Source organism: Urocitellus parryii, chromosome X (assembly GCF_045843805.1).
Source record: "Urocitellus parryii isolate mUroPar1 chromosome X, mUroPar1.hap1, whole genome shotgun sequence".
In the NCBI taxonomy this organism is placed as follows: Eukaryota; Metazoa; Chordata; class Mammalia; order Rodentia; family Sciuridae; genus Urocitellus; species Urocitellus parryii.
In genome coordinates this window covers 26763174-26770710 of record NC_135547.1, presented here as the reverse complement: position 1 = coordinate 26770710, position 7537 = coordinate 26763174, and positions in this window count along the sequence as shown.

Genomic DNA, 7537 nt, shown 5'->3' with positions numbered 1-7537 from the left:
ATATGATTAAATAAACTTTAAATATTTGTAGCTTGCATTTAAATATTTAATACATGTAACCATTTTTTTTTTACTTTTTCTAACTTGTTAATTCTGGAATAATTTTAAATATATGAATGATGTTTGCTTTTATGAGGGTCTATTTTGGAAAAAGTTTTCTGGAATTATTAGTTTTTTTACATTCTAATGTAAAATCAAAAGTATTCAAATGCTTTATTTACCTAAATGGTCTTAAAATATTCCCTTAAAAATATTCAGAGACAGATGCTAATTAATAAACTAAATAAAGCACTCATGTAGGCTACCTTACTTATCTTACTGGACTGATTCCCTGGAAAAGATAAAATCTTTTTTACTATTGTCAAACTTTCCAGTTGATGAGCCTATCCTATCTTCTTTGCTTGATCTTTTATTCATCAAGTTTTTTTTTTTTTTACTTTTTCATTACCAACATGAGCATCATTATTATTTCTCAGTATGTAATAGGTTGCACCTATACAGAAAGGTCATATTCTTGCTGTATCTAAAATATTGCCATGTTAACATGAACTGGTAAGATGCTGAGTCGAGGTAGAAAAATGCAGATCTAGTTCCAAGCATACACCTCTCTTTAGAAAAAAAAAAGTGTCAGCAAGCCCACAAGGAACATGACAGCTTATCAAATACTAGTTTATTTCCTCTGAAATTTGTTCTTAAGAGATAAGGTCAGCTGGGAGACAAGCTTAGGTAATTGTTTGTTACAGGCAGGGAAACTTGTGGCAGTGCATAGGTAGAATAAGTCTACAGAGAATATCTCTGATCAAGTCCTCTGGTATAAATAATGTGCTGGATTTAAGGTATTCTTTGTGATAGAATGGATAGAAAATTTTAAAATGTGAGAAGTGTTTTCAAATCTATTAAGAATATTTTGACATCAGCTCATGTTTTATTTGATTTATTTTATTGAGCTCAGAATCTAAAGTCTATTGATAATAAAATGCAGATTTTCCCTTGAGTATTTCAAGGTTGCAGGATGCCTAGTTTTCCTGTGATGGTATCATAAATTCAACTTTCCCATCTGTGTTTGCCCTTACAGTAAATGGGATACCATTGTTTTACTGTTTGCAGCTAAGAATGAAGTTAAACTATCTACTTTGAACTTTTTTTTTATAATTTGGGATCACTGGCTAAACTTGTAATAAAAGATTGAATTCTTATCATTGGGTTATTTGGTTTGTTTTTTAGCCTTTTTTTTTTTTTGTATTTCATTAGAGATAGGGTTTCAATGAGTTGCTTAATGCTTCCTTGTTAATTGCTGAGGCTGGTTTTGAACTTGCTATCCTCTTGCCTTAACTTCCCAAGCCTCTGTGATTATGGGCATGTCCCTTCATACTAAGCAGGGTTTTTGTTTGTTTGTTTCTTAAATGAAGATATTCTTAATGTATGAAGATAAAACAAACGTGACAAACTGGATAGAGCATATTAACATACACACACATCCATCCATACACATATGTATCTTGACTACATGCCCCACTATGCACAAAAAAGAAATTGTTCTCACAAGACGACAGAAGGTGATGCCACACTCAGTATTGGACAGAGAACGAAAGCAGTAATACATAAGACCTGAATTTTTCTTTCACCTCAGTTACCGAAAACCTATGTGAACTTAGGCAAGAGTTTGTGACTGTTACTGCATTTGCTAAGTGGGAATAATTAAATCCTACTTACTTCATAGAATTATTGAGGTACTAGAATTATATAACTTCAAGGTAGTAACATTGCAAAATGTTTGATTACATTGATATTCAAAGATCTCTAAAAGTGAGGTGAATAGGGAAGGGAAAAAAGGGAGAAAGCTCTCATTTCCTTTAATAATTCTGCCAATGTTGGAGTTCCTGCCTTTTTATTATTTATTGTTATATTTTTGTCACCAAAGATTGAACCCAGGGATGCTTAAACACTGCACCACATTTCTAGCCCTTCTTTTTTAAATTTTGAGACAGGGATTCACTAAGTTGCAGAGACTGGCTTTGAACTTGAAATCCTCCTGACTCATCTTGCCAAGCTGCTGAGATTAAAGGCATGTGCCACTATGCCTGTCTTCTTCTTCTTCTTCTTCTTCTTCTTCTTCTTCTTCTTCTTCTTCTTCTTCTTCTTCTTCTTTTAAATACTCAAGAGTTTGGTATGTTGTATATGTTGAAGAAAAACCCCAGGTGATGCTAATGTCAACCCCCTTTTTGTTGATAGGTTGTGAATCTTTTCACTCTGTGTATATGTGTGTGTGTACCATGCTAACATGAACCGGTACATATACATAGATATATACACTTATACATACATACACATATACATGTATATATACGTAAGTATGTAGATATATGTTTATACATGTGTATATATATATATATATATATATATATATATATATAAACAGGGCATTTTTGAAGTGGTGTACATTTCAGCACGGGATAGTTGGACTCTCTTTGCCCCTGTAGTGCCAAGTTGAATTTTTTCTTTTGGCCAGTTTCCCCAGTGTCACTTGGAAATATCTTCTTGTGAAAAACAAGCGACAAATGGCAATTATAATTGTTTATGGCCTAGTGCCTTGGAAGAGCTGTTGTGGTTTTTAGTCTATTATGAGTGAAACCCCCTCTACGTCAAACATCTGTTTTTTTTGCCAAATGCATTTGGGCATCCCGGTCTTCTAACTATCCTTCCCCAGCTTTTTCTGCTATTTTTAATTTTCTTTCTATCACTGAGAAAAGCATCAAAGGGATAGAGTAAAACCTTTGAAAAAGTCATAGCCTAGAGGCATTTAAATTCACAACAGCTACTCTTCTTTGTTTATTAAGTGGTCATTTGTGTCAGAGATCCTATTTGTATGAATAATAAAAATGAAGAGACACCTGGCTAGGATTAGTGCCTTTTTGATTTCTGCACCTACATTTTCGAGATGATGTGGTTTTTATTATTCCCCATCAGGGAGTTACTTTTCCTATCTCAGGTGACCAGACTGACTTGAGAATGCAGTTTGGCGCATGAATAAACTGGGACACGGTGTTCGTTTGCAATTTTATTTTTTAAAAATGAAATATTCAAAGTACTTTTCTTTCAAATATCGACACATAATGTTTAACTTTAAATATTTACAGCATGTTGTTGTGATGCTCTTGTAGAAAAATGCATGCTTCTGGCCTGAAAGCCAGAGCAAAATGCAAAAGACCATTTAACTGCAGCCAGAGAACATGAACCGTACAGTATCCAGTCACTTTTCAGCACAGGAGTGAGAGCAGGAATACAAAATTGGAACCTATTGTTTCCTAGCAACATGGCTCAGGCCATTATAACACAATTTTCAGTATGATTAGAACCTCTAACTGTTGTTATATAGAAACTGAAAATCTTGGCATACACTGTAAACATCTTTACTTTTCATGAGAAAGTAAGCAGCTAAAAAGAATATTTTTCTGACGTAAAGGCTATACTTCTCTTTTTCACCTTCTCTCTTACTGATGCTTTTGCCAGAAGAATAGTAAAGATTTAGACATTGTCATGATTCATACAAGTAAAATATTTTTCAAGGACACAATCTGATATACTAACATGTATTTAAGAGGTTAAAGTCCACCACTAAATCTAAGGAAAGATTTTTAACTGCCAAACACACTTCCTTTGACAAATAATGTAAGGTGACAACTGCCAAGACAACATCCACAGCAAGTTTAACTAAGTATTTTCAGTTACTGTTTAGGAAGTAATTTCTTCTTACACATAGTTATATATTTGGTCCTCAATAGCTTTCACATGAAGGACACACTGAAATAATAGTCACTATTTTGTGTTGATTTTTTTTTGTTCTTGTTTTCTGTTTTGTTATTTTTTTTGTTTTGCTTTGCTTTTTCGTGTTTTGCTTTTTTTTTGTTTTGTTTTTGTTTTCTTTTCAGAATAAATAACCATACAGAAGGCTGTGGAAGAGCAGTCTGGGATCTGAAGCACTAGTCAGGTCAGCTATGTGTATGTGACTCCCTCCAAGAAAGCAAGAATGTTGCATCCAATCTGTAGCCTTAGGTTTCCCCAAAAGCTAGAATATATTTCAATCTCTCTGAAATTTTCTTTTAATATTTGACTACTGTACTTTTGCTTCCATTACCCCCGAACTCTATTAAATTGCCTTTAGCATGAACATATCTTTATAAATGCAACAACTTTGCCCTGACTCTCTCAGGTGATATTACAATGAGGCCTGGTATAGTTAAAAATATAGCTTGAAAAAAGAAAGGAAGAAAGAGAGAAAGAAGAAAAACATGATGGAATGTCAGAAATTGTGTCAACAGTGATTAATAAGAAGTCTTAATTTTATACCTCTCTATGGAGGTAGTACATGAATTCCAAATTATACATTGTCAAGTTTTCATACATTTGGGTATGTTGTATATATATTATATGTGTGTACTCTATATATTATAGATCTTTTAGATAAATTGACAATACATGATGTGTTTATTTTGTACAGTATTTTGTTGGGTTAAAAATAAAACGTACTTATTTCTATGGTATGTGTTTTGTTGAAAGTTAGTATGAACTGAGCTTTATTTCCCTTTCCTTTGGGAGTCATGCTTCTAATCAATAATGATTAGAATGATAACAAAAATAAACATACTTAAAGATCTCTTAAACTGAACTTTTCAGCTCATTTGGATCTCTAGACTTTAGTGCAAGAGTCAAAAACAAAACAAAAAACACAAATAAATGGCCCTAACTTAGAAAAAGAAACAAGCATAGAGTATTCCCTGCCTCCAGCCCAGAATGTTCTTCACAGGAGAGTCCAACTACTGTGCTCTCACTTTAACTTACGTGAATGATATGTGGCCATGCAGTGTCAGCCACCTGTCTTCTGGGTGTGAGAAATTCATATATTTCTCTTAACAGTGCTTTAACTTTTATCAGGAAATGCAACTGAGTTATTCTTTCATTAATTTAAACTTCAGAAGTACAAGTCAATGAAAGCATTTTTTCTATTCAGTTGAATAGGAAGCAGTGTACTCAATGTCTCCATGTTCTTATTGAGAAATGCCAAAATGTTTCTCTTAGATTTACTACTTATTAGTGCTAACCTTTTGGTTTTTTTCCTTCTTTTCTCCCCAAAACTTTAGGAGTTGGAAAGAGAACAATAATAGTTCAAGGCAGTATTAAAACCACAGCAGTAAGTGATAAAAAGTGCATTTCCTGAATATAATACAAATACAACATTAAGAAACTAAAGGCACAAACTAACTAAATATGTATTACAAACTAGAAATGCACAGTTCAAGGTAATCACTATTAAGTAAAATCTTCAAATATTTGTTTCTAATGAATATTTAAAGGAGTTTGAAAATGATACATCATCAGTGAATTGCAAAAACGTATAATCATCACTTAAAATATAAGCAAAATAGACTCTAATATTGACATCTTGGATTAGTGATAAAATACATCATCACATTTAAGAATGCACTCTTTATATACAGTTCACAAATTATTTTTCCATTGATTTAAAATAACATCAGAGGTTCTAGGAACTTAAGGTTTATTTTTAGGTTGGTGTGGAGGTATTCAAATTTTCTATAAGTGTGTGAGTCATTTTAGAATTCTATCCTGAAAAAATATTGCACCAATAATACAAGCCTGATTCAGGAAAAACCCAATAATATGATTTTAGTCTGGATTAGCAATATCTTGAGTTGGTGTGCTTCCAATTGCAAAGAGATGAGTTCATCATGAATTTTCTGACTCTGTCTCAATACATGTGTAAGAATGTGGTAATCCCAACCTGAAGGCTTTGAAAATGAAATATTTGAATATACCCTCCCCTACTGTCTGCTGGGGTCTTTCCTCTCCTTTTTGATCTCCTTTGTGTAATAAGAGGCAGACTCTTTAAAAACCTTAACATGAGCTGAGATTCTGACTTTGCATATTTTCAAAGAAAAGCAAAGCAAGGCAATGACCCCAAACTGCATTTAGATAGTAGCTGGAAAGAATCCAAACAAACATTCCATCATAAATTCTCCTTCAGACATAACAAATGTTCAGGCTTGGTGATAAAAGTGCAGAAGCTGGCTCAGGAAATTTTGTATAGGCCACACTGCGCTGTCATGTATTTTCATTTGTGGTAACTTACAATCACACAGCATTTTACAAACTGTCTTTTTGTCACTGGGCACAAATCTCCCAGCTCACCAAGAGGCTTCTTTTACTGCAGGGTTCATAGAGATTGAGAAACTGCAGCTGCTATTAACACTAATCCTGACCTTTCTCTAAATTTTAATGATCATGGAACAAATAACCCATCCTAGAAAATAGTTATTTTCTTAGGCAGAAGAGAAGATTAAATCAAAATAAATAGGTAAAGACAGAGAACTAAAATAACCATATAAATTTTATTAGTAAAAACTAGTCTGCCTCTCTATAATCAGTCAAAAATGTTTTAGGTTGGAAAAGGTCCACTTAATCCAATTTTCTGAATATGTCTGGGAGAGGTTCAATACAAAATTGTACATTTGAAAGATAAATCTAAGTGAGATGAAACAATATGGCATGAACTACTGTGATGTTTCTTTTGGTCCTCCCTTTGGTACTTCCCTTTGACTTTAGTACTAGGTCTATTTTTTAAGGTTTTGGCTCTTGTGAATCTCTGCACTAGTAGTTAATGTATTGTTAATGTATTTATGGGCATCCCAGGCACATATGCCTGTTAAGCCTCATTATTTTTGTACCAGAATCATATTTTTTAGTAAATTACCTTTCATGTGCACAAAACCATTGGATTAGTGTATAAATACTGAGTCACTAATGTGAAACTATGACCAAAACACACCCTATATATAAATGAGATTCCTACCCAGGTTAATAAAAGCTATGTTCACATGACACCAATACAGCTGGACAATTTGGTAGAAAATGGAGTCAAAACAGGTTATGTGAGAGAAGTCACATTGGCCAGCTGCTTTGGTATCATGTTCACACAAGCAATAGTGGCTATTCAGTCTGCTTACCCTACCCACAGGGAGGCATGGTAGACAGATGCAGCCACCACACGCCAAAACACAGCACAACAACATGGCATTTACTTGAACAAGCAAGGAGGAATAATCAGGGAGGGAGGGAAATGGGTCCTGATTCTAGGAGATGGTGGCTGAGGACATTTTACACTTCTTTTTAAGTTCCTTATAACAGATCTGGGAAATGTGAAAGGGCAGGCAGTTTTTTAGATGCAAGATTCAGATACTATTGCACCACTTTTTCAAATAGCCCGCAAGTTCTGCCAACAGTTAAACATGAAACTTGGTGTCACAATCGAGATAGAGAACCTTGGGTTCTTTCTGTATAGTTGAACGTATGCATGGCTTAACAAATTTTAAGTGGTACTTTCTGAAAACATTTTTAGCTGTTTGAGTTCTGCTCGTGTTATTTTGAATACTGCCACACAAGAACTAAAAATCTCTGTCATTTCTTAAAGAGTTTAAACAAACAATATTAAAATACCATCTTCCGTCACATTGAAAGGCAGTTG